This window comes from Pristiophorus japonicus, chromosome 7 (genome assembly GCF_044704955.1).
Source record: "Pristiophorus japonicus isolate sPriJap1 chromosome 7, sPriJap1.hap1, whole genome shotgun sequence".
Taxonomy (NCBI): Eukaryota; Metazoa; Chordata; class Chondrichthyes; family Pristiophoridae; genus Pristiophorus; species Pristiophorus japonicus.
In genome coordinates, this window is record NC_091983.1 from 15,746,359 (window position 1) to 15,772,630 (window position 26,272).

Consider the following 26,272-nt stretch of genomic DNA (forward strand, 5'->3'; position numbering starts at 1 on the left):
GGTGATGACTGGAGCAGTGGTTAATCACGCCCATCCACCACGTGACCCCGCGGCCCAATCCGCTCACTAGAGCAGCTGTCAATCACACGCAACCGCAGCCAGCCATGTCCAAGCACAAGGAGGTGCAATTCATCAGTTCCAACACCAGCAGCAGAGTGGCGCAGCGGCAGCGTGCTGGGCCCATAACCCAGAGGTCGATGGATCGAAACCATCCTCTGCTAAAGGCAACTTTTAATGTGGTTGCAGCCAACACTTGCACTGCAACTAATCCCAGCCTTGACAAGGATGCATCTCTCAAATCATTCTCTTTCAATTAATTTGAGGAGCTTTGGCTGACAGAGCACACTCATAAAATATGAGCTTGATATTAAAAGTCTTATTGTTTCCTCTTCTTTTACTAAATAAGTTTTGCTGATCTGCAAGCAAATCGGAATATGATGCTGTGGCAATAACTGCGATCTGGCTCAAAGGGCAGGCGTGGGCCGTAAATATAGCTGGATATCGGGTGTACATGAATGGTAGCAGTTGAGGTGGCAGTATTGGTTAAGGACAATGTTAGTGTTGACGAGAGAGGATGTCCTGTAAATATTGCAGGATACAGGCTGTTGGGCCTTCGGCCGCCGGAGGAAGACAGTGTTCCAAGATCAGGCCTTCAAATCTGGCACCAAGCTCATGGTATACAGGGCTGTAGTGATATCCGGCCTCCTGGGTGGCTCAGAGACATGGACCATATACAGCAATCACCTCAAATCACTGGAGAAATACCACAACATCCTGCAAATCCCCTGGGAGGATAGACGCTTCAACGTCAGTGCTCTCGATCAAGCCAACATCCCCAGCATCGAAGCACTGACCACACTCGACCAGCTCCATTGGGCGGGCCACATTGTCTGCATTCTTAACACAAGACTCCAAAAACAAGCGCTCTACTAGGAATCCTACACGGCAAGTGAGCCGCAGGTGGGAAGAGGGAACGTTTCAAGGACATCCTCAAAGCCTCCTTGATAAAGTGCAACATCCCCACCGACACCTGGGAATCTCTTGCCAAAGAGCGCCCTAAGTGGAGGAAGAGCATCCGGGAGGGCGCTGAGCACCTCGAGTCTCGCCGCCGAGAACATGCAGAAAACAAGCGCAGGCAGCGGAAGGAGCGTGCGGCAAACCAGACTCCCCACCCACCCTTTCCTTTAACCACTGTCTGCCCCAGCTGTGACAGAGACTGTAATTCCTGTATTGGACTGAACAGCCACCTGAGAACTCACATTTAGAGTGGAAGCAAGTCTTCCTCGATTTCGAGGGGCTGCCTCTGGTGATGACTGGAGCAGTGGTTAATCACGCCCATCCACCACGTGGCCCCGCGGCCCAATCCGCTCACTAGAGCAGCTGTCAATCACACGCAACCGCAGCCAGCCATGTCCAAGCACAAGGAGGTGCAATTCATCAGTTCCAACACCAGCAGCAGAGTGGCGCAGCGGAAGCGTGCTGGGCCCATAACCCAGAGGTCGATGGATCGAAACCATCCTCTGCTAAAGGCAACTTTTAATGTGGTTGCAGCCAACACTTGCACTGCAACTAATCCCAACCTTGACAAGGATGCATCTCTAAAATCATTCTCTTTCAATTAATTTGAGGAGCTTTGGCTGACAGAGCACACTCATAAAATATGAGCTTGATATTAAAAGTCTTATTGTTTCCTCTTCTTTTACTAAATAAGTTTTGCTGATCTGCAAGCAAATCGGAATATGATGCTGTGGCAATAACTGCGATCTGGCTCAAAGGGCAGGCGTGGGCCGTAAATATAGCTGGATATCGGGTGTACATGAATGGTAGCAGTTGGGGTGGCAGTATTGGTTAAGGACAATGTTAGTGTTGACGAGAGAGGATGTCCTGTAAATATTGCAGGATACAGGCTGTTGGGCCTTCGGCCGCCGGAGGAAGACAGTGTTCCAAGATCAGGCCTTCAAATCTGGCACCAAGTTCATGGTATACAGGGCTGTAGTGATATCCGGCCTCCTGGGTGGCTCAGAGACATGGACCATATACAGCAATCACCTCAAATCGCTGGAGAAATACCACAACATCCTGCAAATCCCCTGGGAGGATAGACGCTTCAACGTCAGTGCTCTCGATCAAGCCAACATCCCCAGCATCGAAGCACTGACCACACTCGACCAGCTCCATTGGGCGGGCCACATTGTCCGCATTCTCGACACAAGATTCCCAAAACAAGCGCTCTACTAGGAATCCTAGACGGCAAGTGAGCCGCAGGTGGGCAGAGGGAACGTTTCAAGGACATCCTCAAAGCCTCCTTGATAAAGTGCAACATCCCCACCGACACCTGGGAATCTCTTGCCAAAGAGCGCCCTAAGTGGAGGAAGAGCATCCGGGAGGGCGCTGAGCACCTCGAGTCTCGCCGCCGAGAACATGCAGAAAACAAGCGCAGGCAGCGGAAGGAGCGTGCGGCAAACCAGACTCCCCACCCACCCTTTCCTTTAACCACTGTCTGCCCCAGCTGTGACAGAGACTGTAATTCCTGTATTGGACTGAACAGCCACCTGAGAACTCACTTTTCGAGTGGAAGCAAGTCTTCCTCGATTTCGAGGGGCTGCCTCTGGTGATGACTGGAGCAGTGGTTAATCACTCCCATCCACCACGTGACCCCGCGGCCCAATCCGCTCACTAGAGCAGCTGTCAATCACACGCAACCGCAGCCAGCCATGTCCAAGCACAAGGAGGTGCAATTCATCAGTTCCAACACCAGCAGCAGAGTGGCGCAGCGGGAGCGTGCTGGGCCCATAACCCAGAGGTCGATGGATCGAAACCATCCTCTGCTAAAGGCAACTTTTAATGTGGTTGCAGCCAACACTTGCACTGCAACTAATCCCAGCCTTGACAAGGATGCATCTCTAAAATCATTCTCTTTCAATTAATTTGAGGAGCTTTGGCTGATAGAGCACACTCATAAAATATGAGCTTGATATTAAAAGTCTTATTGTTTCCTCTTCTTCTACTAAATAAGTTTTGCTGATCTGCAAGCAAATCGGAATATGATGCTGTGGCAATAACTGGGATCTGGCTCAAAGGGCAGGCGTGGGCCGTAAATATAGCTGGATATCGGGTGTACATGAATGGTAGCAGTTGAGGTGGCAGTATTGGTTAAGGACAATGTTAGTGTTGACGAGAGAGGATGTCCTGTAAATATTGCAGGATACAGGCTGTTGGGCCTTCGGCCGCCGGAGGAAGACAGTGTTCCAAGATCAGGCCTCAAATCTGGCACCAAGCTCATGGTATACAGGGCTGTAGTGATATCCGGCCTCCTGGGTGGCTCAGAGACATGGACCATATACAGCAATCACCTGAAATCACTGGAGAAATACCACAACATCCTGCAAATCCCCTGGGAGGATAGACGCTTCAACGTCAGTGCTCTCGATCAAGCCAACATCCCCAGCATCGAAGCACTGACCACACTCGACCAGCTCCATTGGGCGGGCCACATTGTCCGCATTCTCGACACAAGACTCCCAAAACAAGCGCTCTACTAGGAATCCTAGACGGCAAGTGAGCCGCAGGTGGGCAGAGGGAACGTTTCAAGGACATCCTCAAAGCCTCCTTGATAAAGTGCAACATCCCCACCGACACCTGGGAATCTCTTGCCAAAGAGCGCCCTAAGTGGAGGAAGAGCATCCGGGAGGGCGCTGAGCACCTCGAGTCTCGCCGCCGAGAACATGCAGAAAACAAGCGCAGGCAGCGGAAGGAGCGTGCGGCAAACCAGACTCCCCACCCACCCTTTCCTTTAACCACTGTCTGCCCCAGCTGTGACAGAGACTGTAATTCCTGTATTGGACTGAACAGCCACCTGAGAACTCACATTTAGAGTGGAAGCAAGTCTTCCTCGATTTCGAGGGGCTGCCTCTGGTGATGACTGGAGCAGTGGTTAATCACTCCCATCCACCACGTGACCCCGCGGCCCAATCCGCTCACTAGAGCAGCTGTCAATCACACGCAACCGCAGCCAGCCATGTCCAAGCACAAGGAGGTGCAATTCATCAGTTCCAACACCAGCAGCAGAGTGGCGCAGCGGAAGCGTGCTGGGCCCATAACCCAGAGGTCGATGGATCGAAACCATCCTCTGCTAAAGGCAACTTTTAATGTGGTTGCAGCCAACACTTGCACTGCAACTAATCCCAGCCTTGACAAGGATGCATCTCTAAAATCATTCTCTTTCAATTAATTTGAGGAGCTTTGGCTGATAGAGCACACTCATAAAATATGAGCTTGATATTAAAAGTCTTATTGTTTCCTCTTCTTCTACTAAATAAGTTTTGCTGATCTGCAAGCAAATCGGAATATGATGCTGTGGCAATAACTGGGATCTGGCTCAAAGGGCAGGCGTGGGCCGTAAATATAGCTGGATATCGGGTGTACATGAATGGTAGCAGTTGAGGTGGCAGTATTGGTTAAGGACAATGTTAGTGTTGACGAGAGAGGATGTCCTGTAAATATTGCAGGATACAGGCTGTTGGGCCTTCGGCCGCCGGAGGAAGACAGTGTTCCAAGATCAGGCCTCAAATCTGGCACCAAGCTCATGGTATACAGGGCTGTAGTGATATCCGGCCTCCTGGGTGGCTCAGAGACATGGACCATATACAGCAATCACCTGAAATCACTGGAGAAATACCACAACATCCTGCAAATCCCCTGGGAGGATAGACGCTTCAACGTCAGTGCTCTCGATCAAGCCAACATCCCCAGCATCGAAGCACTGACCACACTCGACCAGCTCCATTGGGCGGGCCACATTGTCCGCATTCTCGACACAAGACTCCCAAAACAAGCGCTCTACTAGGAATCCTAGACGGCAAGTGAGCCGCAGGTGGGCAGAGGGAACGTTTCAAGGACATCCTCAAAGCCTCCTTGATAAAGTGCAACATCCCCACCGACACCTGGGAATCTCTTGCCAAAGAGCGCCCTAAGTGGAGGAAGAGCATCCGGGAGGGCGCTGAGCACCTCGAGTCTCGCCGCCGAGAACATGCAGAAAACAAGCGCAGGCAGCGGAAGGAGCGTGCGGCAAACCAGACTCCCCACCCACCCTTTCCTTTAACCACTGTCTGCCCCAGCTGTGACAGAGACTGTAATTCCTGTATTGGACTGAACAGCCACCTGAGAACTCACATTTAGAGTGGAAGCAAGTCTTCCTCGATTTCGAGGGGCTGCCTCTGGTGATGACTGGAGCAGTGGTTAATCACTCCCATCCACCACGTGACCCCGCGGCCCAATCCGCTCACTAGAGCAGCTGTCAATCACACGCAACCGCAGCCAGCCATGTCCAAGCACAAGGAGGTGCAATTCATCAGTTCCAACACCAGCAGCAGAGTGGCGCAGCGGAAGCGTGCTGGGCCCATAACCCAGAGGTCGATGGATCGAAACCATCCTCTGCTAAAGGCAACTTTTAATGTGGTTGCAGCCAACACTTGCACTGCAACTAATCCCAGCCTTGACAAGGATGCATCTCTAAAATCATTCTCTTTCAATTAATTTGAGGAGCTTTGGCTGATAGAGCACACTCATAAAATATGAGCTTGATATTAAAAGTCTTATTGTTTCCTCTTCTTCTACTAAATAAGTTTTGCTGATCTGCAAGCAAATCGGAATATGATGCTGTGGCAATAACTGGGATCTGGCTCAAAGGGCAGGCGTGGGCCGTAAATATAGCTGGATATCGGGTGTACATGAATGGTAGCAGTTGAGGTGGCAGTATTGGTTAAGGACAATGTTAGTGTTGACGAGAGAGGATGTCCTGTAAATATTGCAGGATACAGGCTGTTGGGCCTTCGGCCGCCGGAGGAAGACAGTGTTCCAAGATCAGGCCTCAAATCTGGCACCAAGCTCATGGTATACAGGGCTGTAGTGATATCCGGCCTCCTGGGTGGCTCAGAGACATGGACCATATACAGCAATCACCTGAAATCACTGGAGAAATACCACAACATCCTGAAAATCCCCTGGGAGGATAGACGCTTCAACGTCAGTGCTCTCGATCAAGCCAACATCCCCAGCATCGAAGCACTGACCACACTCGACCAGCTCCATTGGGCGGGCCACATTGTCCGCATTCTCGACACAAGACTCCCAAAACAAGCGCTCTACTAGGAATCCTAGACGGCAAGTGAGCCGCAGGTGGGCAGAGGGAACGTTTCAAGGACATCCTCAAAGCCTCCTTGATAAAGTGCAACATCCCCACCGACACCTGGGAATCTCTTGCCAAAGAGCGCCCTAAGTGGAGGAAGAGCATCCGGGAGGGCGCTGAGCACCTCGAGTCTCGCCGCCGAGAACATGCAGAAAACAAGCGCAGGCAGCGGAAGGAGCGTGCGGCAAACCAGACTCCCCACCCACCCTTTCCTTTAACCACTGTCTGCCCCAGCTGTGACAGAGACTGTAATTCCTGTATTGGACTGAACAGCCACCTGAGAACTCACTTTTCGAGTGGAAGCAAGTCTTCCTCGATTTCGAGGGGCTGCCTCTGGTGATGACTGGAGCAGTGGTTAATCACTCCCATCCACCACGTGACCCCGCGGCCCAATCCGCTCACTAGAGCAGCTGTCAATCACACGCAACCGCAGCCAGCCATGTCCCAGCACAAGGAGGTGCAATTCATCAGTTCCAACACCAGCAGCAGAGTGGCGCAGCGGAAGCGTGCTGGGCCCATAACCCAGAGGTCGATGGATCGAAACCATCCTCTGCTAAAGGCAACTTTTAATGTGGTTGCAGCCAACACTTGCACTGCAACTAATCCCAGCCTTGACAAGGATGCATCTCTAAAATCATTCTCTTTCAATTAATTTGAGGAGCTTTGGCTGATAGAGCACACTCATAAAATATGAGCTTGATATTAAAAGTCTTATTGTTTCCTCTTCTTTTACTAAATAAGTTTTGCTGATCTGCAAGCAAATCGGAATATGATGCTGTGGCAATAACTGGGATCTGGCTCAAAGGGCAGGCGTGGGCCGTAAATATAGCTGGATATCGGGTGTACATGAATGGTAGCAGTTGAGGTGGCAGTATTGGTTAAGGACAATGTTAGTGTTGACGAGAGAGGATGTCCTGTAAATATTGCAGGATACAGGCTGTTGGGCCTTCGGCCGCCGGAGGAAGACAGTGTTCCAAGATCAGGCCTTCAAATCTGGCACCAAGCTCATGGTATACAGGGCTGTAGTGATATCCGGCCTCCTGGGTGGCTCAGAGACATGGACCATATACAGCAATCACCTCAAATCACTGGAGAAATACCACAACATCCTGCAAATCCCCTGGGAGGATAGACGCTTCAACGTCAGTGCTCTCGATCAAGCCAACATCCCCAGCATCGAAGCACTGACCACACTCGACCAGCTCCATTGGGCGGGCCACATTGTCCGCATTCTCGACACAAGACTCCCAAAACAAGCGCTCTACTAGGAATCCTACACGGCAAGTGAGCCGCAGGTGGGCAGAGGGAACGTTTCAAGGACATCCTCAAAGCCTCCTTGATAAAGTGCAACATCCCCACCGACACCTGGGAATCTCTTGCCAAAGAGCGCCCTAAGTGGAGGAAGAGCATCCGGGAGGGCGCTGAGCACCTCGAGTCTCGCCGCCGAGAACATGCAGAAAACAAGCGCAGGCAGCGGAAGGAGCGTGCGGCAAACCAGACTCCCCACCCACCCTTTCCTTTAACCACTGTCTGCCCCAGCTGTGACAGAGACTGTAATTCCTGTATTGGACTGAACAGCCACCTGAGAACTCACATTTAGAGTGGAAGCAAGTCTTCCTCGATTTCGAGGGACTGCCTCTGGTGATGACTGGAGCAGTGGTTAATCACGCCCATCCACCACGTGACCCCGCGGCCCAATCCGCTCACTAGAGCAGCTGTCAATCACACGCAACCGCAGCCAGCCATGTCCAAGCACAAGGAGGTGCAATTCATCAGTTCCAACACCAGCAGCAGAGTGGCGCAGCGGAAGCGTGCTGGGCCCATAACCCAGAGGTCGATGGATCGAAACCATCCTCTGCTAAAGGCAACTTTTAATGTGGTTGCAGCCAACACTTGCACTGCAACTAATCCCAACCTTGACAAGGATGCATCTCTAAAATCATTCTCTTTCAATTAATTTGAGGAGCTTTGGCTGACAGAGCACACTCATAAAATATGAGCTTGATATTAAAAGTCTTATTGTTTCCTCTTCTTTTACTAAATAAGTTTTGCTGATCTGCAAGCAAATCGGAATATGATGCTGTGGCAATAACTGCGATCTGGCTCAAAGGGCAGGCGTGGGCCGTAAATATAGCTGGATATCGGGTGTACATGAATGGTAGCAGTTGGGGTGGCAGTATTGGTTAAGGACAATGTTAGTGTTGACGAGAGAGGATGTCCTGTAAATATTGCAGGATACAGGCTGTTGGGCCTTCGGCCGCCGGAGGAAGACAGTGTTCCAAGATCAGGCCTTCAAATCTGGCACCAAGCTCATGGTATACAGGGCTGTAGTGATATCCGGCCTCCTGGGTGGCTCAGAGACATGGACCATATACAGCAATCACCTCAAATCGCTGGAGAAATACCACAACATCCTGCAAATCCCCTGGGAGGATAGACGCTTCAACGTCAGTGCTCTCGATCAAGCCAACATCCCCAGCATCGAAGCACTGACCACACTCGACCAGCTCCATTGGGCGGGCCACATTGTCCGCATTCTCGACACAAGACTCCCAAAACAAGCGCTCTACTAGGAATCCTAGACGGCAAGTGAGCCGCAGGTGGGCAGAGGGAACGTTTCAAGGACATCCTCAAAGCCTCCTTGATAAAGTGCAACATCCCCACCGACACCTGGGAATCTCTTGCCAAAGAGCGCCCTAAGTGGAGGAAGAGCATCCGGGAGGGCGCTGAGCACCTCGAGTCTCGCCGCCGAGAACATGCAGAAAACAAGCGCAGGCAGCGGAAGGAGCGTGCGGCAAACCAGACTCCCCACCCACCCTTTCCTTTAACCACTGTCTGCCCCAGCTGTGACAGAGACTGTAATTCCTGTATTGGACTGAACAGCCACCTGAGAACTCACTTTTCGAGTGGAAGCAAGTCTTCCTCGATTTCGAGGGGCTGCCTCTGGTGATGACTGGAGCAGTGGTTAATCACTGCCATCCACCACGTGACCCCGCGGCCCAATCCGCTCACTAGAGCAGCTGTCAATCACACGCAACCGCAGCCAGCCATGTCCAAGCACAAGGAGGTGCAATTCATCAGTTCCAACACCAGCAGCAGAGTGGCGCAGCGGGAGCGTGCTGGGCCCATAACCCAGAGGTCGATGGATCGAAACCATCCTCTGCTAAAGGCAACTTTTAATGTGGTTGCAGCCAACACTTGCACTGCAACTAATCCCAGCCTTGACAAGGATGCATCTCTAAAATCATTCTCTTTCAATTAATTTGAGGAGCTTTGGCTGATAGAGCACACTCATAAAATATGAGCTTGATATTAAAAGTCTTATTGTTTCCTCTTCTTCTACTAAATAAGTTTTGCTGATCTGCAAGCAAATCGGAATATGATGCTGTGGCAATAACTGGGATCTGGCTCAAAGGGCAGGCGTGGGCCGTAAATATAGCTGGATATCGGGTGTACATGAATGGTAGCAGTTGAGGTGGCAGTATTGGTTAAGGACAATGTTAGTGTTGACGAGAGAGGATGTCCTGTAAATATTGCAGGATACAGGCTGTTGGGCCTTCGGCCGCCGGAGGAAGACAGTGTTCCAAGATCAGGCCTTCAAATCTGGCACCAAGCTCATGGTATACAGGGCTGTAGTGATATCCGGCCTCCTGGGTGGCTCAGAGACATGGACCATATACAGCAATCACCTCAAATCACTGGAGAAATACCACAACATCCTGCAAATCCCCTGGGAGGATAGACGCTTCAACGTCAGTGCTCTCGATCAAGCCAACATCCCCAGCATCGAAGCACTGACCACACTCGACCAGCTCCATTGGGCGGGCCACATTGTCCGCATTCTCGACACAAGACTCCCAAAACAAGCGCTCTACTAGGAATCCTACACGGCAAGTGAGCCGCAGGTGGGCAGAGGGAACGTTTCAAGGACATCCTCAAAGCCTCCTTGATAAAGTGCAACATCCCCACCGACACCTGGGAATCTCTTGCCAAAGAGCGCCCTAAGTGGAGGAAGAGCATCCGGGAGGGCGCTGAGCACCTCGAGTCTCGCCGCCGAGAACATGCAGAAAACAAGCGCAGGCAGCGGAAGGAGCGTGCGGCAAACCAGACTCCCCACCCACCCTTTCCTTTAACCACTGTCTGCCCCAGCTGTGACAGAGACTGTAATTCCTGTATTGGACTGAACAGCCACCTGAGAACTCACATTTAGAGTGGAAGCAAGTCTTCCTCGATTTCGAGGGGCTGCCTCTGGTGATGACTGGAGCAGTGGTTAATCACGCCCATCCACCACGTGACCCCGCGGCCCAATCCGCTCACTAGAGCAGCTGTCAATCACACGCAACCGCAGCCAGCCATGTCCAAGCACAAGGAGGTGCAATTCATCAGTTCCAACACCAGCAGCAGAGTGGCGCAGCGGAAGCGTGCTGGGCCCATAACCCAGAGGTCGATGGATCGAAACCATCCTCTGCTAAAGGCAACTTTTAATGTGGTTGCAGCCAACACTTGCACTGCAACTGATCCCAGCCTTGACAAGGATGCATCTCTAAAATCATTCTCTTTCAATTAATTTGAGGAGCTTTGGCTGATAGAGCACACTCATAAAATATGAGCTTGATATTAAAAGTCTTATTGTTTCCTCTTCTTCTACTAAATAAGTTTTGCTGATCTGCAAGCAAATCGGAATATGATGCTGTGGCAATAACTGGGATCTGGCTCAAAGGGCAGGCGTGGGCCGTAAATATAGCTGGATATCGGGTGTACATGAATGGTAGCAGTTGAGGTGGCAGTATTGGTTAAGGACAATGTTAGTGTTGACGAGAGAGGATGTCCTGTAAATATTGCAGGATACAGGCTGTTGGGCCTTCGGCCGCCGGAGGAAGACAGTGTTCCAAGATCAGGCCTCAAATCTGGCACCAAGCTCATGGTATACAGGGCTGTAGTGATATCCGGCCTCCTGGGTGGCTCAGAGACATGGACCATATACAGCAATCACCTGAAATCACTGGAGAAATACCACAACATCCTGCAAATCCCCTGGGAGGATAGACGCTTCAACGTCAGTGCTCTCGATCAAGCCAACATCCCCAGCATCGAAGCACTGACCACACTCGACCAGCTCCATTGGGCGGGCCACATTGTCCGCATTCTCGACACAAGACTCCCAAAACAAGCGCTCTACTAGGAATCCTAGACGGCAAGTGAGCCGCAGGTGGGCAGAGGGAACGTTTCAAGGACATCCTCAAAGCCTCCTTGATAAAGTGCAACATCCCCACCGACACCTGGGAATCTCTTGCCAAAGAGCGCCCTAAGTGGAGGAAGAGCATCCGGGAGGGCGCTGAGCACCTCGAGTCTCGCCGCCGAGAACATGCAGAAAACAAGCGCAGGCAGCGGAAGGAGCGTGCGGCAAACCAGACTCCCCACCCACCCTTTCCTTTAACCACTGTCTGCCCCAGCTGTGACAGAGACTGTAATTCCTGTATTGGACTGAACAGCCACCTGAGAACTCACATTTAGAGTGGAAGCAAGTCTTCCTCGATTTCGAGGGGCTGCCTCTGGTGATGACTGGAGCAGTGGTTAATCACTCCCATCCACCACGTGACCCCGCGGCCCAATCCGCTCACTAGAGCAGCTGTCAATCACACGCAACCGCAGCCAGCCATGTCCAAGCACAAGGAGGTGCAATTCATCCGTTCCAACACCAGCAGCAGAGTGGCGCAGCGGAAGCGTGCTGGGCCCATAACCCAGAGGTCGATGGATCGAAACCATCCTCTGCTAAAGGCAACTTTTAATGTGGTTGCAGCCAACACTTGCACTGCAACTAATCCCAGCCTTGACAAGGATGCATCTCTAAAATCATTCTCTTTCAATTAATTTGAGGAGCTTTGGCTGATAGAGCACACTCATAAAATATGAGCTTGATATTAAAAGTCTTATTGTTTCCTCTTCTTCTACTAAATAAGTTTTGCTGATCTGCAAGCAAATCGGAATATGATGCTGTGGCAATAACTGGGATCTGGCTCAAAGGGCAGGCGTGGGCCGTAAATATAGCTGGATATCGGGTGTACATGAATGGTAGCAGTTGAGGTGGCAGTATTGGTTAAGGACAATGTTAGTGTTGACGAGAGAGGATGTCCTGTAAATATTGCAGGATACAGGCTGTTGGGCCTTCGGCCGCCGGAGGAAGACAGTGTTCCAAGATCAGGCCTCAAATCTGGCACCAAGCTCATGGTATACAGGGCTGTAGTGATATCCGGCCTCCTGGGTGGCTCAGAGACATGGACCATATACAGCAATCACCTGAAATCACTGGAGAAATACCACAACATCCTGCAAATCCCCTGGGAGGATAGACGCTTCAACGTCAGTGCTCTCGATCAAGCCAACATCCCCAGCATCGAAGCACTGACCACACTCGACCAGCTCCATTGGGCGGGCCACATTGTCCGCATTCTCGACACAAGACTCCCAAAACAAGCGCTCTACTAGGAATCCTAGACGGCAAGTGAGCCGCAGGTGGGCAGAGGGAACGTTTCAAGGACATCCTCAAAGCCTCCTTGATAAAGTGCAACATCCCCACCGACACCTGGGAATCTCTTGCCAAAGAGCGCCCTAAGTGGAGGAAGAGCATCCGGGAGGGCGCTGAGCACCTCGAGTCTCGCCGCCGAGAACATGCAGAAAACAAGCGCAGGCAGCGGAAGGAGCGTGCGGCAAACCAGACTCCCCACCCACCCTTTCCTTTAACCACTGTCTGCCCCAGCTGTGACAGAGACTGTAATTCCTGTATTGGACTGAACAGCCACCTGAGAACTCACTTTTCGAGTGGAAGCAAGTCTTCCTCGATTTCGAGGGGCTGCCTCTGGTGATGACTGGAGCAGTGGTTAATCACTCCCATCCACCACGTGACCCCGCGGCCCAATCCGCTCACTAGAGCAGCTGTCAATCACACGCAACCGCAGCCAGCCATGTCCCAGCACAAGGAGGTGCAATTCATTATTTCCAACACCAGCAGCAGAGTGGCGCAGCGGAAGCGTGCTGGGCCCATAACCCAGAGGTCGATGGATCGAAACCATCCTCTGCTAAAGGCAACTTTTAATGTGGTTGCAGCCAACACTTGCACTGCAACTAATCCCAGCCTTGACAAGGATGCATCTCTAAAATCATTCTCTTTCAATTAATTTGAGGAGCTTTGGCTGATAGAGCACACTCATAAAATATGAGCTTGATATTAAAAGTCTTATTGTTTCCTCTTCTTTTACTAAATAAGTTTTGCTGATCTGCAAGCAAATCGGAATATGATGCTGTGGCAATAACTGGGATCTGGCTCAAAGGGCAGGCGTGGGCCGTAAATATAGCTGGATATCGGGTGTACATGAATGGTAGCAGTTGAGGTGGCAGTATTGGTTAAGGACAATGTTAGTGTTGACGAGAGAGGATGTCCTGTAAATATTGCAGGATACAGGCTGTTGGGCCTTCGGCCGCCGGAGGAAGACAGTGTTCCAAGATCAGGCCTTCAAATCTGGCACCAAGCTCATGGTATACAGGGCTGTAGTGATATCCGGCCTCCTGGGTGGCTCAGAGACATGGACCATATACAGCAATCACCTCAAATCACTGGAGAAATACCACAACATCCTGCAAATCCCCTGGGAGGATAGACGCTTCAACGTCAGTGCTCTCGATCAAGCCAACATCCCCAGCATCGAAGCACTGACCACACTCGACCAGCTCCATTGGGCGGGCCACATTGTCCGCATTCTCGACACAAGACTCCCAAAACAAGCGCTCTACTAGGAATCCTACACGGCAAGTGAGCCGCAGGTGGGCAGAGGGAACGTTTCAAGGACATCCTCAAAGCCTCCTTGATAAAGTGCAACATCCCCACCGACACCTGGGAATCTCTTGCCAAAGAGCGCCCTAAGTGGAGGAAGAGCATCCGGGAGGGCGCTGAGCACCTCGAGTCTCGCCGCCGAGAACATGCAGAAAACAAGCGCAGGCAGCGGAAGGAGCGTGCGGCAAACCAGACTCCCCACCCACCCTTTCCTTTAACCACTGTCTGCCCCAGCTGTGACAGAGACTGTAATTCCTGTATTGGACTGAACAGCCACCTGAGAACTCACATTTAGAGTGGAAGCAAGTCTTCCTCGATTTCGAGGGACTGCCTCTGGTGATGACTGGAGCAGTGGTTAATCACGCCCATCCACCACGTGACCCCGCGGCCCAATCCGCTCACTAGAGCAGCTGTCAATCACACGCAACCGCAGCCAGCCATGTCCAAGCACAAGGAGGTGCAATTCATCAGTTCCAACACCAGCAGCAGAGTGGCGCAGCGGAAGCGTGCTGGGCCCATAACCCAGAGGTCGATGGATCGAAACCATCCTCTGCTAAAGGCAACTTTTAATGTGGTTGCAGCCAACACTTGCACTGCAACTAATCCCAACCTTGACAAGGATGCATCTCTAAAATCATTCTCTTTCAATTAATTTGAGGAGCTTTGGCTGACAGAGCACACTCATAAAATATGAGCTTGATATTAAAAGTCTTATTGTTTCCTCTTCTTTTACTAAATAAGTTTTGCTGATCTGCAAGCAAATCGGAATATGATGCTGTGGCAATAACTGCGATCTGGCTCAAAGGGCAGGCGTGGGCCGTAAATATCGCTGGATATCGGGTGTACATGAATGGTAGCAGTTGGGGTGGCAGTATTGGTTAAGGACAATGTTAGTGTTGACGAGAGAGGATGTCCTGTAAATATTGCAGGATACAGGCTGTTGGGCCTTCGGCCGCCGGAGGAAGACAGTGTTCCAAGATCAGGCCTTCAAATCTGGCACCAAGCTCATGGTATACAGGGCTGTAGTGATATCTGGCCTCCTGGGTGGCTCAGAGAAATGGACCATATACAGCAATCACCTCAAATCGCTGGAGAAATACCACAACATCCTGCAAATCCCCTGGGAGGATAGACGCTTCAACGTCAGTGCTCTCGATCAAGCCAACATCCCCAGCATCGAAGCACTGACCACACTCGACCAGCTCCATTGGGCGGGCCACATTGTCCGCATTCTCGACACAAGACTCCCAAAACAAGCGCTCTACTAGGAATCCTAGACGGCAAGTGAGCCGCAGGTGGGCAGAGGGAACGTTTCAAGGACATCCTCAAAGCCTCCTTGATAAAGTGCAACATCCCCACCGACACCTGGGAATCTCTTGCCAAAGAGCGCCCTAAGTGGAGGAAGAGCATCCGGGAGGGCGCTGAGCACCTCGAGTCTCGCCGCCGAGAACATGCAGAAAACAAGCGCAGGCAGCGGAAGGAGCGTGCGGCAAACCAGACTCCCCACCCACCCTTTCCTTTAACCACTGTCTGCCCCAGCTGTGACAGAGACTGTAATTCCTGTATTGGACTGAACAGCCACCTGAGAACTCACATTTAGAGTGGAAGCAAGTCTTCCTCGATTTCGAGGGGCTGCCTCTGGTGATGACTGGAGCAGTGGTTAATCACTCCCATCCACCACGTGACCCCGCGGCCCAATCCGCTCACTAGAGCAGCTGTCAATCACACGCAACCGCAGCCAGCCATGTCCAAGCACAAGGAGGTGCAATTCATCAGTTCCAACACCAGCAGCAGAGTGGCGCAGCGGAAGCGTGCTGGGCCCATAACCCAGAGGTCGATGGATCGAAACCATCCTCTGCTAAAGGCAACTTTTAATGTGGTTGCAGCCAACACTTGCACTGCAACTAATCCCAGCCTTGACAAGGATGCATCTCTAAAATCATTCTCTTTCAATTAATTTGAGGAGCTTTGGCTGATAGAGCACACTCATAAAATATGAGCTTGATATTAAAAGTCTTATTGTTTCCTCTTCTTCTACTAAATAAGTTTTGCTGATCTGCAAGCAAATCGGAATATGATGCTGTGGCAATAACTGGGATCTGGCTCAAAGGGCAGGCGTGGGCCGTAAATATAGCTGGATATCGGGTGTACATGAATGGTAGCAGTTGAGGTGGCAGTATTGGTTAAGGACAATGTTAGTGTTGACGAGAGAGGATGTCCTGTAAATATTGCAGGATACAGGCTGTTGGGCCTTCGGCCGCCGGAGGAAGACAGTGTTCCAAGATCAGGCCTCAAATCTGGCACCAAGCTCATGGTATACAGGGCTGTAGTGATATCCGGCCTCCTGGGTGGCTCAGAGACATGGACCATATACAGCAATCACCTGAAATCACTGGAGAAATACCACAACATCCTGCAAATCCCCTGGGAGGATAGACGCTTCAACGTCAGTGCTCTCGATCAAGCCAACATCCCCAGCATCGAAGCACTGACCACACTCGACCAGCTCCATTGGGCGGGCCACATTGTCCGCATTCTCGACACAAGACTCCCAAAACAAGCGCTCTACTAGGAATCCTAGACGGCAAGTGAGCCGCAGGTGGGCAGAGGGAACGTTTCAAGGACATCCTCAAAGCCTCCTTGATAAAGTGCAACATCCCCACCGACACCTGGGAATCTCTTGCCAAAGAGCGCCCTAAGTGGAGGAAGAGCATCCGGGAGGGCGCTGAGCACCTCGAGTCTCGCCGCCGAGAACATGCAGAAAACAAGCGCAGGCAGCGGAAGGAGCGTGCGGCAAACCAGACTCCCCACCCACCCTTTCCTTTAACCACTGTCTGCCCCAGCTGTGACAGAGACTGTAATTCCTGTATTGGACTGAACAGCCACCTGAGAACTCACTTTTCGAGTGGAAGCAAGTCTTCCTCGATTTCGAGGGGCTGCCTCTGGTGATGACTGGAGCAGTGGTTAATCACTCCCATCCACCACGTGACCCCGCGGCCCAATCCGCTCACTAGAGCAGCTGTCAATCACACGCAACCGCAGCCAGCCATGTCCCAGCACAAGGAGGTGCAATTCATTATTTCCAACACCAGCAGCAGAGTGGCGCAGCGGAAGCGTGCTGGGCCCATAACCCAGAGGTCGATGGATCGAAACCATCCTCTGCTAAAGGCAACTTTTAATGTGGTTGCAGCCAACACTTGCACTGCAACTAATCCCAGCCTTGACAAGGATGCATCTCTAAAATCATTCTCTTTCAATTAATTTGAGGAGCTTTGGCTGATAGAGCACACTCATAAAATATGAGCTTGATATTAAAAGTCTTATTGTTTCCTCTTCTTTTACTAAATAAGTTTTGCTGATCTGCAAGCAAATCGGAATATGATGCTGTGGCAATAACTGGGATCTGGCTCAAAGGGCAGGCGTGGGCCGTAAATATAGCTGGATATCGGGTGTACATGAATGGTAGCAGTTGAGGTGGCAGTATTGGTTAAGGACAATGTTAGTGTTGACGAGAGAGGATGTCCTGTAAATATTGCAGGATACAGGCTGTTGGGCCTTCGGCCGCCGGAGGAAGACAGTGTTCCAAGATCAGGCCTTCAAATCTGGCACCAAGCTCATGGTATACAGGGCTGTAGTGATATCCGGCCTCCTGGGTGGCTCAGAGACATGGACCATATACAGCAATCACCTCAAATCACTGGAGAAATACCACAACATCCTGCAAATCCCCTGGGAGGATAGACGCTTCAACGTCAGTGCTCTCGATCAAGCCAACATCCCCAGCATCGAAGCACTGACCACACTCGACCAGCTCCATTGGGCGGGCCACATTGTCCGCATTCTCGACACAAGACTCCCAAAACAAGCGCTCTACTAGGAATCCTACACGGCAAGTGAGCCGCAGGTGGGCAGAGGGAACGTTTCAAGGACATCCTCAAAGCCTCCTTGATAAAGTGCAACATCCCCACCGACACCTGGGAATCTCTTGCCAAAGAGCGCCCTAAGTGGAGGAAGAGCATCCGGGAGGGCGCTGAGCACCTCGAGTCTCGCCGCCGAGAACATGCAGAAAACAAGCGCAGGCAGCGGAAGGAGCGTGCGGCAAACCAGACTCCCCACCCACCCTTTCCTTTAACCACTGTCTGCCCCAGCTGTGACAGAGACTGTAATTCCTGTATTGGACTGAACAGCCACCTGAGAACTCACATTTAGAGTGGAAGCAAGTCTTCCTCGATTTCGAGGGACTGCCTCTGGTGATGACTGGAGCAGTGGTTAATCACGCCCATCCACCACGTGACCCCGCGGCCCAATCCGCTCACTAGAGCAGCTGTCAATCACACGCAACCGCAGCCAGCCATGTCCAAGCACAAGGAGGTGCAATTCATCAGTTCCAACACCAGCAGCAGAGTGGCGCAGCGGAAGCGTGCTGGGCCCATAACCCAGAGGTCGATGGATCGAAACCATCCTCTGCTAAAGGCAACTTTTAATGTGGTTGCAGCCAACACTTGCACTGCAACTAATCCCAACCTTGACAAGGATGCATCTCTAAAATCATTCTCTTTCAATTAATTTGAGGAGCTTTGGCTGACAGAGCACACTCATAAAATATGAGCTTGATATTAAAAGTCTTATTGTTTCCTCTTCTTTTACTAAATAAGTTTTGCTGATCTGCAAGCAAATCGGAATATGATGCTGTGGCAATAACTGCGATCTGGCTCAAAGGGCAGGCGTGGGCCGTAAATATCGCTGGATATCGGGTGTACATGAATGGTAGCAGTTGGGGTGGCAGTATTGGTTAAGGACAATGTTAGTGTTGACGAGAGAGGATGTCCTGTAAATATTGCAGGATACAGGCTGTTGGGCCTTCGGCCGCCGGAGGAAGACAGTGTTCCAAGATCAGGCCTTCAAATCTGGCACCAAGCTCATGGTATACAGGGCTGTAGTGATATCCGGCCTCCTGGGTGGCTCAGAGACATGGACCATATACAGCAATCACCTCAAATCGCTGGAGAAATACCACAACATCCTGCAAATCCCCTGGGAGGATAGACGCTTCAACGTCAGTGCTCTCGATCAAGCCAACATCCCCAGCATCGAAGCACTGACCACACTCGACCAGCTCCATTGGGCGGGCCACATTGTCCGCATTCTCGACACAAGACTCCCAAAACAAGCGCTCTACTAGGAATCCTAGACGGCAAGTGAGCCGCAGGTGGGCAGAGGGAACGTTTCAAGGACATCCTCAAAGCCTCCTTGATAAAGTGCAACATCCCCACCGACACCTGGGAATCTCTTGCCAAAGAGTGCCCTAAGTGGAGGAAGAGCATCCGGGAGGGCGCTGAGCACCTCGAGTCTCGCCGCCGAGAACATGCAGAAAACAAGCGCAGGCAGCGGAAGGAGCGTGCGGCAAACCAGACTCCCCACCCACCCTTTCCTTTAACCACTGTCTGCCCCAGCTGTGACAGAGACTGTAATTCCTGTATTGGACTGAACAGCCACCTGAGAACTCACTTTTCGAGTGGAAGCAAGTCTTCCTCGATTTCGAGGGGCTGCCTCTGGTGATGACTGGAGCAGTGGTTAATCACTCCCATCCACCACGTGACCCCGCGGCCCAATCCGCTCACTAGAGCAGCTGTCAATCACACGCAACCGCAGCCAGCCATGTCCAAGCACAAGGAGGTGCAATTCATCAGTTCCAACACCAGCAGCAGAGTGGCGCAGCGGGAGCGTGCTGGGCCCATAACCCAGAGGTCGATGGATCGAAACCATCCTCTGCTAAAGGCAACTTTTAATGTGGTTGCAGCCAACACTTGCACTGCAACTAATCCCAGCCTTGACAAGGATGCATCTCTAAAATCATTCTCTTTCAATTAATTTGAGGAGCTTTGGCTGATAGAGCACACTCATAAAATATGAGCTTGATATTAAAAGTCTTATTGTTTCCTCTTCTTCTACTAAATAAGTTTTGCTGATCTGCAAGCAAATCGGAATATGATGCTGTGGCAATAACTGCGATCTGGCTCAAAGGGCAGGCGTGGGCCGTAAATATAGCTGGATATCGGGTGTACATGAATGGTAGCAGTTGAGGTGGCAGTATTGGTTAAGGACAATGTTAGTGTTGACGAGAGAGGATGTCCTGTAAATATTGCAGGATACAGGCTGTTGGGCCTTCGGCCGCCGGAGGAAGACAGTGTTCCAAGATCAGGCCTTCAAATCTGGCACCAAGCTCATGGTATACAGGGCTGTAGTGATATCCGGCCTCCTGGGTGGCTCAGAGACATGGACCATATACAGCAATCACCTCAAATCACTGGAGAAATACCACAACATCCTGCAAATCCCCTGGGAGGATAGACGCTTCAACGTCAGTGCTCTCGATCAAGCCAACATCCCCAGCATCGAAGCACTGACCACACTCGACCAGCTCCATTGGGCGGGCCACATTGTCCGCATTCTCGACACAAGACTCCCAAAACAAGCGCTCTACTAGGAATCCTACACGGCAAGTGAGCCGCAGGTGGGCAGAGGGAACGTTTCAAGGACATCCTCAAAGCCTCCTTGATAAAGTGCAACATCCCCACCGACACCTGGGAATCTCTTGCCAAAGAGCGCCCTAAGTGGAGGAAGAGCATCCGGGAGGGCGCTGAGCACCTCGAGTCTCGCCGCCGAGAACATGCAGAAAACAAGCGCAGGCAGCGGAAGGAGCGTGCGGCAAACCAGACTCCCCACCCACCCTTTCCTTTAACCACTGTCTGCCCCAGCTGTGACAGAGACTGTAATTCCTGTATTGGACTGAACAGCCACCTGAGAACTCACATTTAGAGTGGAAGCAAGTCTTCCTCGATTTCGAGGGGCTGCCTCTGGTGATGACTGGAGCAGTGGTTAATCACGCCCATCCACCACGTGACCCCGCGGCCCAATCCGCTCACTAGAGCAGCTGTCAATCACACGCAACCGCAGCCAGCCATGTCCAAGCACAAGGAGGTGCAATTCATCAGTTCCAACACCAGCAGCAGAGTGGCGCAGCGGAAGCGTGCTGGGCCCATAACCCAGAGGTCGATGGATCGAAACCATCCTCTGCTAAAGGCAACTTTTAATGTGGTTGCAGCCAACACTTGCACTGCAACTGATCCCAGCCTTGACAAGGATGCATCTCTAAAATCATTCTCTTTCAATTAATTTGAGGAGCTTTGGCTGATAGAGCACACTCATAAAATATGAGCTTGATATTAAAAGTCTTATTGTTTCCTCTTCTTCTACTAAATAAGTTTTGCTGATCTGCAAGCAAATCGGAATATGATGCTGTGGCAATAACTGGGATCTGGCTCAAAGGGCAGGCGTGGGCCGTAAATATAGCTGGATATCGGGTGTACATGAATGGTAGCAGTTGAGGTGGCAGTATTGGTTAAGGACAATGTTAGTGTTGACGAGAGAGGATGTCCTGTAAATATTGCAGGATACAGGCTGTTGGGCCTTCGGCCGCCGGAGGAAGACAGTGTTCCAAGATCAGGCCTCAAATCTGGCACCAAGCTCATGGTATACAGGGCTGTAGTGATATCCGGCCTCCTGGGTGGCTCAGAGACATGGACCATATACAGCAATCACCTCAAATCACTGGAGAAATACCACAACATCCTGCAAATCCCCTGGGAGGATAGACGCTTCAACGTCAGTGCTCTCGATCAAGCCAACATCCCCAGCATCGAAGCACTGACCACACTCGACCAGCTCCATTGGGCGGGCCACATTGTCCGCATTCTCGACACAAGACTCCCAAAACAAGCGCTCTACTAGGAATCCTACACGGCAAGTGAGCCGCAGGTGGGCAGAGGGAACGTTTCAAGGACATCCTCAAAGCCTCCTTGATAAAGTGCAACATCCCCACTGACACCTGGGAATCTCTTGCCAAAGAGCGCCCTAAGTGGAGGAAGAGCATCCGGGAGGGCGCTGAGCACCTCGAGTCTCGCCGCCGAGAACATGCAGAAAACAAGCGCAGGCAGCGGAAGGAGCGTGCGGCAAACCAGACTCCCCACCCACCCTTTCCTTTAACCACTGTCTGCCCCAGCTGTGACAGAGACTGTAATTCCTGTATTGGACTGAACAGCCACCTGAGAACTCACATTTAGAGTGGAAGCAAGTCTTCCTCGATTTCGAGGGGCTGCCTCTGGTGATGACTGGAGCAGTGGTTAATCACGCCCATCCACCACGTGACCCCGCGGCCCAATCCGCTCACTAGAGCAGCTGTCAATCACACGCAACCGCAGCCAGCCATGTCCAAGCACAAGGAGGTGCAATTCATCAGTTCCAACACCAGCAGCAGAGTGGCGCAGCGGAAGTGTGCTGGGCCCATAACCTAGAGGTCGATGGATCGAAACCATCCTCTGCTAAAGGCAACTTTTAATGTGGTTGCAGCCAACACTTGCACTGCAACTAATCCCAACCTTGACAAGGATGCATCTCTAAAATCATTCTCTTTCAATTAATTTGAGGAGCTTTGGCTGACAGAGCACACTCATAAAATATGAGCTTGATATTAAAAGTCTTATTGTTTCCTCTTCTTTTACTAAATAAGTTTTGCTGATCTGCAAGCAAATCGGAATATGATGCTGTGGCAATAACTGCGATCTGGCTCAAAGGGCAGGCGTGGGCCGTAAATATAGCTGGATATCGGGTGTACATGAATGGTAGCAGTTGGGGTGGCAGTATTGGTTAAGGACAATGTTAGTGTTGACGAGAGAGGATGTCCTGTAAATATTGCAGGATACAGGCTGTTGGGCCTTCGGCCGCCGGAGGAAGACAGTGTTCCAAGATCAGGCCTTCAAATCTGGCACCAAGCTCATGGTATACAGGGCTGTAGTGATATCCGGCCTCCTGGGTGGCTCAGAGACATGGACCATATACAGCAATCACCTCAAATCGCTGGAGAAATACCACAACATCCTGCAAATCCCCTGGGAGGATAGACGCTTCAACGTCAGTGCTCTCGATCAAGCCAACATCCCCAGCATCGAAGCACTGACCACACTCGACCAGCTCCATTGGGCGGGCCACATTGTCCGCATTCTCGACACAAGACTCCCAAAACAAGCGCTCTACTAGGAATCCTACACGGCAAGTGAGCCGCAGGTGGGCAGAGGGAACGTTTCAAGGACATCCTCAAAGCCTCCTTGATAAAGTGCAACATCCCCACCGACACCTGGGAATCTCTTGCCAAAGAGCGCCCTAAGTGGAGGAAGAGCATCCGGGAGGGCGCTGAGCACCTCGAGTCTCGCCGCCGAGAACATGCAGAAAACAAGCGCAGGCAGCGGAAGGAGCGTGCGGCAAACCAGACTCCCCACCCACCCTTTCCTTTAACCACTGTCTGCCCCAGCTGTGACAGAGACTGTAATTCCTGTATTGGACTGAACAGCCACCTGAGAACTCACTTTTCGAGTGGAAGCAAGTCTTCCTCGATTTCGAGGGGCTGCCTCTGGTGATGACTGGAGCAGTGGTTAATCACTCCCATCCACCACGTGACCCCGCGGCCCAATCCGCTCACTAGAGCAGCTGTCAATCACACGCAACCGCAGCCAGCCATGTCCAAGCACAAGGAGGTGCAATTCATCAGTTCCAACACCAGCAGCAGAGTGGCGCAGCGGGAGCGTGCTGGGCCCATAACCCAGAGGTCGATGGATCGAAACCATCCTCTGCTAAAGGCAACTTTTAATGTGGTTGCAGCCAACACTTGCACTGCAACTAATCCCAGCCTTGACAAGGATGCATCTCTAAAATCATTCTCTTTCAATTAATTTGAGGAGCTTTGGCTGATAGAGCACACTCATAAAATATGAGCTTGATATTAAAAGTCTTATTGTTTCCTCTTCTTCTACTAAATAAGTTTTGCTGATCTGCAAGCAAATCGGAATATGATGCTGTGGCAATAACTGGGATCTGGCTCAAAGGGCAGGCGTGGGCCGTAAATATAGCTGGATATCGGGTGTACATGAATGGTAGCAGTTGAGGTGGCAGTATTGGTTAAGGACAATGTTAGTGTTGACGAGAGAGGATGTCCTGTAAATATTGCAGGATACAGGCTGTTGGGCCTTCGGCCGCCGGAGGAAGACAGTGTTCCAAGATCAGGCCTTCAAATCTGGCACCAAGCTCATGGTATACAGGGCTGTAGTGATATCCGGCCTCCTGGGTGGCTCAGAGACATGGACCATATACAGCAATCACCTCAAATCACTGGAGAAATACCACAACATCCTGCAAATCCCCTGGGAGGATAGACGCTTCAACGTCAGTGCTCTCGATCAAGCCAACATCCCCAGCATCGAAGCACTGACCACACTCGACCAGCTCCATTGGGCGGGCCACATTGTCCGCATTCTCGACACAAGACTCCCAAAACAAGCGCTCTACTAGGAATCCTAGACGGCAAGTGAGCCGCAGGTGGGCAGAGGGAACGTTTCAAGGACATCCTCAAAGCCTCCTTGATAAAGTGCAACATCCCCACCGACACCTGGGAATCTCTTGCCAAAGAGCGCCCTAAGTGGAGGAAGAGCATCCGGGAGGGCGCTGAGCACCTCGAGTCTCGCCGCCGAGAACATGCAGAAAACAAGTGCAGGCAGCGGAAGGAGCGTGCGGCAAACCAGACTCCCCACCCACCCTTTCCTTTAACCACTGTCTGCCCCAGCTGTGACAGAGACTGTAATTCCTGTATTGGACTGAACAGCCACCTGAGAACTCACATTTAGAGTGGAAGCAAGTCTTCCTCGATTTCGAGGGGCTGCCTCTGGTGATGACTGGAGCAGTGGTTAATCACGCCCATCCACCACGTGACCCCGCGGCCCAATCCGCTCACTAGAGCAGCTGTCAATCACACGCAACCGCAGCCAGCCATGTCCAAGCACAAGGAGGTGCAATTCATCAGTTCCAACACCAGCAGCAGAGTGGCGCAGCGGAAGCGTGCTGGGCCCATAACCCAGAGGTCGATGGATCGAAACCATCCTCTGCTAAAGGCAACTTTTAATGTGGTTGCAGCCAACACTTGCACTGCAACTGATCCCAGCCTTGACAAGGATGCATCTCTAAAATCATTCTCTTTCAATTAATTTGAGGAGCTTTGGCTGACAGAGCACACTCATAAAATATGAGCTTGATATTAAAAGTCTTATTGTTTCCTCTTCTTTTACTAAATAAGTTTTGCTGATCTGCAAGCAAATCGGAATATGATGCTGTGGCAATAACTGCGATCTGGCTCAAAGGGCAGGCGTGGGCCGTAAATATAGCTGGATATCGGGTGTACATGAATGGTAGCAGTTGAGGTGGCAGTATTGGTTAAGGACAATGTTAGTGTTGACGAGAGAGGATGTCCTGTAAATATTGCAGGATACAGGCTGTTGGGCCTTCGGCCGCCGGAGGAAGACAGTGTTCCAAGATCAGGCCTTCAAATCTGGCACCAAGCTCATGGTATACAGGGCTGTAGTGATATCCGGCCTCCTGGGTGGCTCAGAGACATGGACCATATACAGCAATCACCTCAAATCACTGGAGAAATACCACAACATCCTGCAAATCCCCTGGGAGGATAGACGCTTCAACGTCAGTGCTCTCGATCAAGCCAACATCCCCAGCATCGAAGCACTGACCACACTCGACCAGCTCCATTGGGCGGGCCACATTGTCCGCATTCTCGACACAAGACTCCCAAAACAAGCGCTCTACTAGGAATCCTACACGGCAAGTGAGCCGCAGGTGGGCAGAGGGAACGTTTCAAGGACATCCTCAAAGCCTCCTTGATAAAGTGCAACATCCCCACCGACACCTGGGAATCTCTTGCCAAAGAGCGCCCTAAGTGGAGGAAGAGCATCCGGGAGGGCGCTGAGCACCTCGAGTCTCGCCGCCGAGAACATGCAGAAAACAAGCGCAGGCAGCGGAAGGAGCGTGCGGCAAACCAGACTCCCCACCCACCCTTTCCTTTAACCACTGTCTGCCCCAGCTGTGACAGAGACTGTAATTCCTGTATTGGACTGAACAGCCACCTGAGAACTCACATTTAGAGTGGAAGCAAGTCTTCCTCGATTTCGAGGGGCTGCCTCTGGTGATGACTGGAGCAGTGGTTAATCACGCCCATCCACCACGTGACCCCGCGGCCCAATCCGCTCACTAGAGCAGCTGTCAATCACACGCAACCGCAGCCAGCCATGTCCAAGCACAAGGAGGTGCAATTCATCAGTTCCAACACCAGCAGCAGAGTGGCGCAGCGGAAGCGTGCTGGG

At 51.5% G+C, this 26,272-nt stretch overlaps 11 non-coding genes across 11 annotated transcripts; all 11 read left to right on the plus strand.

Annotated features, from left to right (window-relative positions):
* The first annotated feature begins 1,454 nt into the window (after positions 1-1,454).
* trnam-cau (transfer RNA methionine (anticodon CAU)) lies at positions 1,455-1,526 on the plus strand. Its single transcript has one exon. It is a non-coding gene; the product is annotated as a tRNA-Met (tRNA).
* Positions 1,527-4,063: 2,537 nt separating this feature from the next.
* Positions 4,064-4,135, plus strand: trnam-cau (transfer RNA methionine (anticodon CAU)). Its single transcript has one exon. It is a non-coding gene; the product is annotated as a tRNA-Met (tRNA).
* Positions 4,136-5,367: 1,232 nt separating this feature from the next.
* Positions 5,368-5,439, plus strand: trnam-cau (transfer RNA methionine (anticodon CAU)). The gene has a single exon. It is a non-coding gene; the product is annotated as a tRNA-Met (tRNA).
* A 1,232-nt stretch (positions 5,440-6,671) lies between these two features.
* On the plus strand, positions 6,672-6,743 carry trnam-cau (transfer RNA methionine (anticodon CAU)). Its single transcript has one exon. It is a non-coding gene; the product is annotated as a tRNA-Met (tRNA).
* Positions 6,744-7,976: 1,233 nt separating this feature from the next.
* trnam-cau (transfer RNA methionine (anticodon CAU)) lies at positions 7,977-8,048 on the plus strand. The gene has a single exon. It is a non-coding gene; the product is annotated as a tRNA-Met (tRNA).
* A 2,538-nt stretch (positions 8,049-10,586) lies between these two features.
* Positions 10,587-10,658, plus strand: trnam-cau (transfer RNA methionine (anticodon CAU)). Its single transcript has one exon. It is a non-coding gene; the product is annotated as a tRNA-Met (tRNA).
* Positions 10,659-11,890: 1,232 nt separating this feature from the next.
* On the plus strand, positions 11,891-11,962 carry trnam-cau (transfer RNA methionine (anticodon CAU)). The gene has a single exon. It is a non-coding gene; the product is annotated as a tRNA-Met (tRNA).
* Positions 11,963-13,194: 1,232 nt separating this feature from the next.
* On the plus strand, positions 13,195-13,266 carry trnam-cau (transfer RNA methionine (anticodon CAU)). The gene has a single exon. It is a non-coding gene; the product is annotated as a tRNA-Met (tRNA).
* Positions 13,267-14,499: 1,233 nt separating this feature from the next.
* Positions 14,500-14,571, plus strand: trnam-cau (transfer RNA methionine (anticodon CAU)). The gene has a single exon. It is a non-coding gene; the product is annotated as a tRNA-Met (tRNA).
* A 1,233-nt stretch (positions 14,572-15,804) lies between these two features.
* Positions 15,805-15,876, plus strand: trnam-cau (transfer RNA methionine (anticodon CAU)). Its single transcript has one exon. It is a non-coding gene; the product is annotated as a tRNA-Met (tRNA).
* Positions 15,877-17,108: 1,232 nt separating this feature from the next.
* On the plus strand, positions 17,109-17,180 carry trnam-cau (transfer RNA methionine (anticodon CAU)). Its single transcript has one exon. It is a non-coding gene; the product is annotated as a tRNA-Met (tRNA).
* Positions 17,181-26,272: the final 9,092 nt, after the last annotated feature.